Raw genomic sequence first — 12,142 nt, forward strand, 5'->3', positions numbered from 1 at the left:
TGCTTTTTGTGTGTTTTAATCTATATATATAAAACCCTAATATGCAAATAGACTGAACGGCAGAACAACTGAACAACCAGTCGCTATGATGTGCACTGACCACCAGGGTGCGTACGCAAAACATGGCGGGCATTGGCTGTGGCAGGATGGTAGAGCAGGTGAGTGGGGGCACCAGACCAAGGTGGGGCACCAGTCACTGTCATCAGGGCAGCCTCTGGTGGTCACTGAAAATTCTTTGCTCCCGCGTGCTGCTGTCCCACCAGGCACTTGCACCTGCTGCCAGTGCCAGCCCCGCTCGCACCCGCTGCCAGCATCACTCAGCACCATCAGTGGGTGTGAGCAGTGGCTACCGGCCCCAATTGTCCCTCAGGGCTTCTCCACTTCCCCCTGTTCCTGAGGGGCGATCAGGGCCAGCAGCCGCCTCTCACACCCACTGCCGGTGACGGCCCCACTTGCACCTGCTGCCGGCACCAGAGCCGCTGCTTGCACCCACTGCTGGCACCTAGCACTAGCCCTGATCTCTTGGTGCTGTCAGCGGGTGCGAGTGGTGGCTGCCAGCCCTGATCGCCCTTGAGGGCTTCTCCACCCCCCGCTCCTGCTCCTGAGGGGCATTTAGGGCAGCAGCCACTACTCGCACCCACTGACAGCACCAGCGCCGCTCACACACGCTGCTGGCGCCGGACCCAATCACTCTGTGCCGTCAGCGGATGCAAGTGGGGCCAGTGCTGTCAGGGCGTGGAGCGGCAGCAGCGGGAGAGGGGCTGCCGGCCGACAGGGGACCAGGGGACATGGCAGGAGGGGCCGGTTGGGGGCTGGAAGGATGGGCCAAGACTCACCCCTGTGCCCACTGCAGCCTCTCAGCCCACAGGCCCTTTCAAATTGCATGAATTCATGCACTGGGCCCCTACTTTCATTATAATTTTAAAAACCAAATATTAGTTCTGGGTACAAAGGTTTATGTGCAAGGATGCTCCTTGCAGGATTATTTGCAATAGTCAAAATATTTTAGATAAAGTGTCCAACAATAGAAAATTGGTTAAATAAATTATGGTGTAGTAAAATAAAGCAAGATAATATTGTTAATATTACTATTCTAGTCCTATGAACCTTAAGTCACCTAGCTTCACAAAGCTGTCTGATGAATCTACCTATTGTGGGTAAAAGATGATAGAAAATTACTGCTGGATTGCAGTTTTGATTCCTCCCATTTTATTTTCTCCGATACTTTATTAAGCCCAGGATTGGTATAAATGTATTTACTAAGTGACTATTCCTAATAATTTAGAAACGTTCAGTTAGCATTGTACATCTTTATACAGGCAGTGCTCAGGTTATGTCGGACTCAACATATGTTGTTTCATGGTTACGTTGCCATCTCCCATTTATTTATTAAAAAAAAAAAAAGTTCCGGCATTTCGACATATGTACATATGTGCTTTATGTTTTTTATTATTTATTTACCACAAGTAAAGGTCAGGAATTGTTATCTTTCTTTTAAATTTTTTTTACTGTTTCACTTCATTACTGCTGTGTATGTGCTCCACGTGAGTGACATAGGTGCTTATGTAGGTGGGTTCCAGCTTATGGCAAAAATCACATTACGTCGTGCTGTAGGAACGGATCTCTGACGTAATCTGAGGACCTACTGTATAGCAAACTAGAGGCCAATAAGTGGTCCCTCTCACAATCCGGGACCACTGGTTCCTAACCACTCACCTGCCTAATCACCCCTAACCACCTCTGCCTGCCGGCCTGATGCCCCTAACTGCTCCCCTGCTGGCCTGATTGCCCCCAGCTGCCCTCCCCAGTTGGCCTGATTGCCCCCAACTTCCCTCTCCTGCCGGCCTGATTGCCCCTAACCGCCTCTGCCTCAGCCCCTGCCACCATGGCTTTGTCCGGAAGATGTCTGGTCTAATTAGCATATTACCCTTTTATTAGCATAGATAAGAATATTTAGTACTTGAACAAGAAGATATGAAGAAGGAAACATTGGAAAGGACCAAGTGAGTCCACCTACCATCACAATCTACAAACCTCAGCCTGTGGCATACTGGCCTCTACTTTCCAGATGAAAAGGGTTGATTTCAGTTGACTTTTTGTTTCTTTCCTCTTATCAAATTATTAAACCAAGGGAACCATTTCTCACTTGTTCATTAGGCTTCCTGATGGATGTTATATAGCAATGAACCTCATCAAGGATTTGATCATTCTGTCCATCCCCTTTTGCACAAACTACTCAAGAATTTTAAGGAATGTCCCCTAGTTGGTTTCGCTAAGTGGATAGAGCGTCAGCCTGTGGACTGAAGGGTCCCGGGGTCGATTCTAGTCAAGGGCATATGCCTGGGTTGCTGGCTCAATCCCCAGTGGGGGGTGTTCAGGAGGCAGCCAATGAATAATTCTCTCTCATCATCGGTGTTTCTATCTCTCCCTTACCTTTCTCTCTGAAATAAAATATATATATATATATAAAAAGAATTCTAAGGAATGTAGCTTTCAAATCAATGACAAAAGACAGTGGTTTTCTGCCCTGTTCTCAGTGATTAAACTGTGATTTTTCAGTTCAAAGTAATTTTTTTCCATTTTGAAAAATCAAAAATAATATTATTTTAGAAATGTGTATGTTGCTGATGCAGATATGGCTACAGCCGCTAGGTGTCATAAGAGTGAGTTACAGAATCAATTCAGCGGATCAGTGGGTTTTAAGTAGAAAGATGAGCTCAATTTGTCTCCAGCACCTTGACACCCCTCCTTCTGCCCTGCTTGCTTCAACAGCTTGTCAGTCTTTCCAAACTTTTAGGAAAGGACCCAACAGGGCTTTGTGGGAATATAAACATACGTACTGCTTCTCCCAGGAGTATTTGCATTTCAAATTTTATGTGAAATTGTTGACATGTTTATTCTCTATTAATAATCCAGGAGCCAAAGGAAGAGATAGATTTCAGAAGTTGGAAGAACTATAAAATATTTAAATCATTCATCCTTCAGGCAAGACTTGCAATTATATTTAACTTTATGCTTTTGTTTATGTAGTCTTAGTATGATGTTGTAGTGTAGAAGCTTATAAATTCAGTTTATAAATAAAATGCCTAGTTTTCAAAATCTGTATCTACAAGGTATATATAAGACTATATAAATCATAAAAGATATGTACAAAATTAAAAATCATTTTATTATATCACAACTAGAGGCCTGGTGCACAAAATTCGTGCACGGGGTGGTGTGTCCCTCAGCCCAGCCTGCACCCTCTCCAATCTGGGACCCCTTGAGGGATGTCTGACTGCCCGTTTAGGCCCAATCCCGGTAGGATCAGGACTAAACAGGCAGCTGGACATCCCTCTCACAATCCAGGACTGCTGGCTCCAAACTGCTCACCTGCCTGCCTTCCTGATTGCCCCTAACCGCTTTTGCCTGCCAGCCTGATCACCCCTAACCACTCCCCTGCCAGCCTGATTGATGACTAACTGCTCCCCTGCCATCCTGATTGCCCCTAACTGCCCTCCCCTACAGGCCTGGTCACCCCTAACTGCCCTCCCCTGCTGGCCTGATCACCCACAACTTCCCTCCCCTGCAGGCCTGGTCCCTCCCAACTGTCCTCCCTTGCTGGCCTGATCGCCCACAACTGCCCTCCACTGCAGGCCTGATCCTTCCCAACTGCCCTCCTCTGCTGACCATCTTGTGGCAGCCATCTTGTGTCCACATGGGGGCATCCATCTTGTGTGTTGGAGTGACAGTCAATTTGCATATTACTCTTTTATTAGATAGGTTAGAGGCCTGGTGCACGGGTGGGGGCCAGATGGTTTTCCCTGAAGGGTGTCCTGGATCAGGTTGGGGATTCCCTTGGGGTGTGGGGCAGCCTGGGTGAGGGGCCTGTGGTGGTTTGCAGGCCAGCCACGCCCCCCGGCAACCCAAGCTGAGGCCCTGGCATCTGGGATTTATTTATCTTCTATAATTGAAACTTTGCAGCCTTGAGCAGAGGCCAGGGCCAGCCAGGAAGTTTGGCTTCCTCCATCACTGGGGAAACCCATGCCTCTTGCTCGCTCCATGGCCACAGCCATTTTTGTTGGAATATGTTTATCTTCTTTAATTGAAACTTTGTAGCCTTGAGCAGAGGCCTGGGCCGGCCAGGGTGTGCAGGAAGCTTGGCTTCCTCCATTGCCGGGGAAACCCAAGCCTCCTGCTTGCTCTGTGGCTGCAGCCATCTTGGTTGGGTTAATTTGCATACTCGCTCCTGATTGGCTGGTGGGCGTGGTTTGTGGGTGTAGTGGAGTGATGGTTAATTTGCATATTGCTCTTTTATTAGATAGGATGGTTACTTAATTTTAATAAGACAGCCTTTATCATAAAATGCCCTTCAACCATCACACTATCAAAGTGCTGTGTTCAAGTCACCATTATTTTACTTAATAATGGCCCCAAAGTGCAAAAATAGTATGCTGGCAATTTGGATAGCCAAAGAGAAGCCATAAGTGCTTCCTTTAAGTATAAAGGTGAGTAAAGCCCTGGCTGGTGTGGCTCAGTGGGAAGAGCATTGGCCCAGGGACTGAAGGGCCCTGGGTTTAATTCCCATCAAGGGCATGTATCTCAGTTGCAGGCTGGATCCTCGATCCTGGTCAGTGCACGTGCAGGAGGCAACTAATCAATGTGTGTCTCTCTCACATCGCTGTTTCTCTCTCTCTCTGTCTCTCCCCCTCCCTTCCACTCGCTCTAAAAATCAATGGAAAAATATTCTTGGGTGAGGATTAAGAGAACCAAAAAACAGTACCTAGTAAAAATAACAAATAAATCTCTTTGAAAAAAGAAAGAAAAGGTGAGTATAAGATATTTTGAGACAGAGACAGACTACATTCTAATTATTTTTTCATATTGTTATAATTGTTCTATTTTATTATTAGTTATTGTTGATTTCCTACTGCCTAATTTATAAATTAAACTTTGTCATAGGTATGTATGTATAGGAAAAAACACAGTACATAGAGTTCAGTACTATCTGCGATTTCAGGCATCTGCTGGGGGTCTTGGATTGTGTCCCCCATGGATAAGGGGGACTGCTGTACATAACATGGTTCTCATAATGACACAGTTCTCTCCAAGATACTCTTACTCTTTTCTATTTTCATGACCTAACTAATGGGAAAAATAATTTCTGGACATCTTGTGTCACTCAGATCAACATTTTTTACCTTCCATAATTTTTTTTATAGACTCTTACCTAGATTTTCAAACTCTGTTCATTTATTAACTGCTGAGATGATGTGCATTTTGTTTACCACAGTTTTTCCAGTGCCTAACAAAGTGCATAGCCCATTGTGGATGATCAATAACTATCTTCTGAGAATATACCTAAAGAACAAAACAGCAGCTAACATGTATTGAGCACCTACTCTGTGTAGGGCAGTCTTCTATGCAATTTATGGTTAATCCTCCCAACAACCTTATGAGGAACAATTCTCTATTATCCTCACTTCACAGGTGGGACATAGAAAGGTTTAATAACTTGCCCTGGTTTTTATGAGTTAGGATCCAACTTTGGCTAGCAAATGGTGGAGCTTGGATTTAAATATAATTACTGTAACTTCAAGCCAGCCTTCTCTTTTCTCCCCTGCTTTACTGAGATATTATTAACACACTAGAGGCCCAGTGCATGAAAATTCATGCACTGGAGGGGGAGTTCCTCAGCACGGCCTGCCCCCTCTCACAGTCCAGGAGTACTCAGGGGCGGGAGGCGACCCGGCGATAAGGGGAAGGCAACACCCCATCACACCCCTGCTGCTGCCACTGCCAGCAGTGCAAGCCTCAGCCGGCCCTGGTTACCTGAGCCTCAACCCTGGGCAGCTGTGGGACTGAAGGGACTGGGGGACTCTGGAGGCAGGCACGCGGGGCTGAGGGGACTGGGTGCCACCATATTGTGGCTGTGGGTGCTGCCATCTTTGAGGGCGGGGCAGTCAATTAGCATATTCCCTCCTTATTGGCTGTGGGTGCCGCCATCTTTGCAATGGTGTGAGGGTCAATTAGCATATTCTCTCTTTATTAAATAGGATAATATGTATAAGTTTTCCATGTACACTATAACGATGTGATTTATGTACATATTATGAAATGATTACCACAAGTTTAGTTAGCACATCTTTCACCCCAGGAAGTCAGACTTCTTAATGACCTCTTAGAAAACCCTGAGTGCCTTCTCACTCCTCCTCCCTTCCTATTTCCATTTCCATCTCCTCCCTTTCTCCTATTACAATGGACATTTCCAAGTGGATCTGTATCTTCACGATAAAAAATTGATGTTTAACCCTTACTCAAGTCACTGGTGCCAGCAAGACCATAAGAGGTCCTACAGCTGAGAACAACTCTGTCAGAATCCCTTGCCTCTCCTGGGCTCCCACCATGCCCTGCCCTGGCCTGCTCCCAGTTATAAAGGCAGGGCTGAGAAGAGTGATCTCAGACCTTGGCTCATAGGTCCCCTTTGGTTTTGCTGCTGCTTTGGGCCTTTGCCTGTGCAGGACTCTGCTTCTCATCAGCATCTCTTGCCTCCTGTGAACCCCCTGTCTAGGGCCTTGCTTAGTTTTCCTTCTGCTTGATTGTTCTTCCTCATATAGACCTTGGCCTGGTCACCTGTTGCATGTCCCTTCATGCATTGTAATGCTCAGATTCAGAATTTGGCCTTGCTTTCTATAGCTAAGACTATGTGCCCTTTTAATGTTTGTGAACATCCTGGCCTTGAGCCCATGTATTCTCTCCAGGCCATGTGGAGAAGTTAGACTCCCAGTTCTTATCAGTTAACATACCTCTTGGGCTGTCCCTAAGTGGAATTTCTCATTTTCCCACTTATATTCCCTTAACTCATTCCTTTATTCCTTTTCTTGCTAATATTTATTGGCTTATTTTCACCCTATGACCTCTGGTTTTATGAGAGAACCAGATGCAGATGTGGGGAACTTTCCTAATTTTTTTCTACAGAACCTCTGCAGAGTTGCTGTGGTGAAGCTATTTGTATTAACAATATGACACCACTTTTCTGTGGTGTAGAAGTAGGGATAAAAAAGACACAGGATGCCCAGCCATTATGGCTCAGTGGTCAAGAGTTGACCTATGAGCCAGGAGGTCATGGTTTGATGCCCAGTCAGGGTACATGCCTGGGTTGTGGGCTTGATCCCCCACATGGGGCGATCCCCAGTGTGGAGCATGCAAGAGGCAGCTGATCAATGATTCTCTCTCAAAATTGATGTTTCTCTCTCTTTCCCTCTCCCTTCCTCTCTGAAATCAATAAAAGTGTATTTAAAAAAAAAAAAAGGACACAGGGTGTTGACCTTGAAGAATGCTTCAAAAACTGTATGCAAGGGACCACAGAGATAAAGGGCAGAAACAACAACAAAAATATGTGATTAGGTGAATATTCTGAGGGAAATAGAATCAATTAAAATAAGATCTAATTGCCTCCATTGGCTATGCTTTCCTTGTGTACTATGTGTGTATGACAAGGAAACCGCTGGGACCATCTGTTAAACGTTTATTTCCATTGTTACTTCTGAGGTGCCAAAAAAAGCCAGTAATGGGAAGAAAGAGGAAAATAGCCTTTAACATTGTTGGAGACTTATCAAGAAAAGGAAAAGCCAGATGCCAAATTCAGGCTCAAATTCTGTCTTCCTTTTTATAATCAGAAAGTACTAGAATAACCAAGTCTATTTTTTCAAGGATCTCTGCTTTTTTTCTCATTATTGATAATACTCCTTTATGGCAGAGGGAATAAAGATTTGGGATGGAAATATTTTGTCAGTTGTTGATACTTTTTTGAAAGGACAAAGGAAATAGAGACAAGACAAGAAATTAACCACTCTACTTGTTAGCTCTTCTGGAAAAAAAGTTTGACAAGAGTGAAGCCTTCAGCCAAAATAAGGTACAAGAGCTTGTCTGTACAATTTAATTATTCATGTTTCCCCTGCCCATTATTAGTCTAGATAATCAAATACTGAATGACCCAGAAAGACTGAAAAACAATAAAACATTTTCCCTTTGGCCCCATGTGCTCCTAAAGTTTAATCTTGCTTGCTGAGATCCAAGAATGGCTTCATCATGGAAAAATAGAAGAAGAAAGTAATTAGCATCCCTGAACAAACATTGAAAGTTTATGTTTACAATGGATTAAATTTATAAGAGGAAAAATGGGAGTTTCTGTTACCTAAACTATAAGAATTTGTATAGACAATACCTAAACTGCCAGCAGCTTCAGAGACAATTACCCGAATCTTGTTGCCAAAAACTAATTTTATTTGGTAAAAAGCAAAGTGAGTCTTCTTGTTTGGCCCAAACCTCAAATTAGCCTGCAAATAATGAATTCTTATTTTTTCTCCACCTAAATAAAAAATCATCTACTTAAACGTTGTGAATTTTCGGAGATTAAAACTAACATATAGGAGAAACCAAGATGGCGGCATAGGTAAGCACCTGAACTTGCTGCCTCGCACAACCACTTCAAAACTACAACTAAAAGACAAAACGGGTATCATCCAGAACCACAGGAAGGCTGGCTGAGTGGAAATTCTACAACTAGAAGGAAAGAGAAAAGCACACTGAGACTCGGAAAAGGAGCGGAGGTGCAGAAGTGAAGTGCGGAGGTACGGAGGCACACGTGCAGAAAGGGCTGGCAACTGAGTATGCTGTTGTCTTTTTTAATTGGGAGGGAGACACAAGCTCCCAACTGCTCTGAACTCCAGTTCTGGGTGGAACTCTGGGGACCCAGACTCATATGGGGAGAAACTGGACTGTCTGGCATCAGGCGGAACTCGAGGGTGGCTTTCTCTCAGAGATGCTTGCAGCGATCATTGTTCCTGCACAGTGCCGTGGGACACAGAGTCACAGGACCTCTTCCAGGCAGGGCTGACAGTCAGCCATTGCTGTTTGCTCCACCCTGGTGATTCCCTGAGACCCTGCCCCACCCAATTTGTGCACAGAGGCTTTTGCATATGAATGGCCTGGACCTTTGCAATCTGAAACCCAATGTACTGCAGCAGGGTCAAAGACCCCCAGAGCCTCCAAAAGAAGACCCAAGGCTCAACAGCAGCTGCATTGCTTCACAGCTGGGCCTCATATGGGCACCTCCAAAACCCAAAAAAGACAAGGAATCTGCAGATCTCTCTGTAGCTCCTGCCGGGTGGCCTCTCTCCTTGGAGATCCAAGAGCCAATGTACCCAGTGGTCAGAAAGAGACCATACAACTCTTCAGATCCATAAGAGACACACTCAGGGGGCAGAATCAGTGAGCACCAAAGCCCCACTGAAACAAGTCTTGCCCCATAAGGCTGTCTCCAGCACAGAAGTTCTCCCATCATAGACACAACTGATCCTCACAGCCAATTGGCCTGGAGATCAATTCCTCCCAAGGATACCAACAACAATCAAGGCTTAACTACAACAAGACTGTGCACACAGCCTACAAAGGGGTGCACCAAGAGTGTCCACCTCAGGTAATTAGGGAGGCTGAGCCACTGGGCCCTATAGGACACCTAGCACACAAAGCCACTCTATCAACACAGGGAAGCAGCCAAAATGCGGAGACAAAGAAACAGGTCACAAATGAAAGAAATGGAGGAAAGCAAACTAGTGGATATAGAGTTCAAAACCACGGTTATAAGGTTACTCAAGAAACCACTGATAAATTTAGTGAGACCCTCAAGAACATGAAAAAGGACCAACTGGAAATTAAGCATATACTGACTGAAATAAAGAATAATATGCAGAGATCCAACAGGAGACTAGAGGATCCCAAGAATCAAGTCAAAGATTTGAAATATGAAGAAGCAAAAAACACCCAACCGGAAAAGAAAAAAGAAAAAAGAATCCAAAAATATGAAGATAGTATAAGGAGCCTCTGGGACAACTTCAAGCGTACCAACATCCGAATTATGGGGGTGCCAGAAGAAGAGAGAGAGCAAGATATTGAAAACCTATTTGAAGAAATAATGACAGAAAACTTCCCCCACCTGGTGAAAGAAATAAACTTACAAGTCCAGGAAGCACAGAGAACTCCAAACAAAAGGAATCCAAAGAGGACCACACCAAGACACATCATAATTAAAATGCCAAGGGCAAAAGACAAAGAGAGAATCTTAAAAGCAGCAAGAGAAAAACAGTTAGTTACCTACAAGGGAGTATCCATACGACTGTATGCTGATTTCTCAACAGAAACTATACAGGCCAGAAGGGAGTGGCAAAAAAATATTCAAAGTGATGAATAGCAAGAACCTACAACCAAGATTACTCTACCCAGCAAAGCTATCATTTAGAACTGAAGGTCAGATAAAAAGCTTCACAGATAAGAAAAAATTAAAGGAATTCATCACCGCCAAACCAGTATTATATGAAATGCTGAAGGGTATTCTTTAAGAAGAGGAAGAAGAAGAAAAAGGTAAAGACAAAAACTATGAACAACAAAGTGACAACAAATACCTATCTATCAACAAGTGAATCTAAAAATCAAGTGAATAAAAAGTCTGATGAACAGAATAAACTGGTGAATATAATAGGATCAGTGGCATAGAAAGGGAGTGGACTGACAATTCTCGGGGGAAAAGGGTGTGGGGGGTTGGGAAGAGACTGGACAAAAATCGTACACCTATGGATCAGGATAGTGGGGGGGGGGGTAAGGGCAGAGGGTGGGGTGGGAACCAGATGGAGGGGAGCTATGGGAAAAAAGAGGAACAATTGTAATAACCTGAACAATAAAGATTTATTAGTTAAAAAAAAAAAAACCTAACATATAGAACTGAATTTCAAATATAGTAACCATTTAACAAAGATCGTTGAGTACTTTTAGTAAGTAAACAATTTGGCTAGACTACAACAGAGAAAAATTAGGTGAAAAGTCAATTTGTTTATAGGAATTTATAGTGAGATTTCAGTATTTTATGGAATAAGTTATCTTAGGCTCATCCTAGGGAAGGGTCATGTTTTTGGTGAAAGTAAAGGAGTATGGTGCTTAATATGTACTAGCTCATGTGGTCCTCACATCCCAACAAGGCAGGTATTTTTATCCATATATTTCATCTCTGTTTTTTTCAGAGTAAATTCTTTTGAAACATTTCTGAGTAAATTGCAGATATGATGCCTCTTTCTTCTAAAAAAAATCAGTGTGAGTTCTTCTATAAGCAACTACTTTTCTTATATACACACACAGCACAATGATCAACCTCAGAAAATTAACCTGACATAATATTCTTATCTAACTTATAGACATTCAAATTTTGTCAGTCAGCCCACTAATGTTTTGTCTTATTTTGTTTTATAAAGAGAAAAATATTGTCTGGTTCAGGATCCAACCTATGATTGCAGGTTGCATTCAGTTGTCACATCTTTTTAGTCTCCTTTAACTTGAAAAAACTCCACAGTCTTCTGTGTCTTTCATGATATTAGCATTTTTGAAAAGTACAAGCCAATTATCATATAACATGTTCCTCAAAAAAATGGGAAATCTCAGCAGATAAATAAAAACAATGAAAAGAAGCAAAGAGAAGATTTAGAATTGATAAATACAATAACTGATATAAGAAAATCACTGGATGAGCTTATAAGAAAAATGGTGACCCATAGTTATTTAAATAACTCATACTGTTTTTGACAACTACAGACGGAATCTTTCTCATCTCGACTTCTTAGCAAGCAATGTAAGTTCAGGTCATTCCACATAGTAGACATTATAAGAAACAGATACCATTCAGCAACTATAAAAACAAAAAACACATAGTTTGAAACAAAGTGTGCATTTAAAATTATATTCTCCCAATTCCATTCCAGTGTCAATAACTGGCATTCAATTTATAAATCAACTTAATATAAGGATTCTTGTTGAATATATTAAAATCATTCTCCAAAAAGGAAATTACTACTAGAGACCACTATTCTTTTAAAATATGTTCTCTCAAAATTTAAGACAATAAAAGTAACAGCACCCATAAGTATAATATTATGTATTCTTTTTTTTTTCCACACTAGACATTATTTATTGTTGGAAGGCACAAGAATCTGGAAGAGGCAAGAGGATTCTTCCTCAAAACCTTCAGAAGTACGGCCTTGTTGACACCTTGATTTTCCATGTCCAGCCTCCAGCACTTTGAGGAGGAATTTCTATTGTTTTTAGCCACCCATTTTAT

Source organism: Eptesicus fuscus, chromosome 2 (genome assembly GCF_027574615.1).
Source record: "Eptesicus fuscus isolate TK198812 chromosome 2, DD_ASM_mEF_20220401, whole genome shotgun sequence".
Classification (NCBI taxonomy): domain Eukaryota; kingdom Metazoa; phylum Chordata; class Mammalia; order Chiroptera; family Vespertilionidae; genus Eptesicus; species Eptesicus fuscus.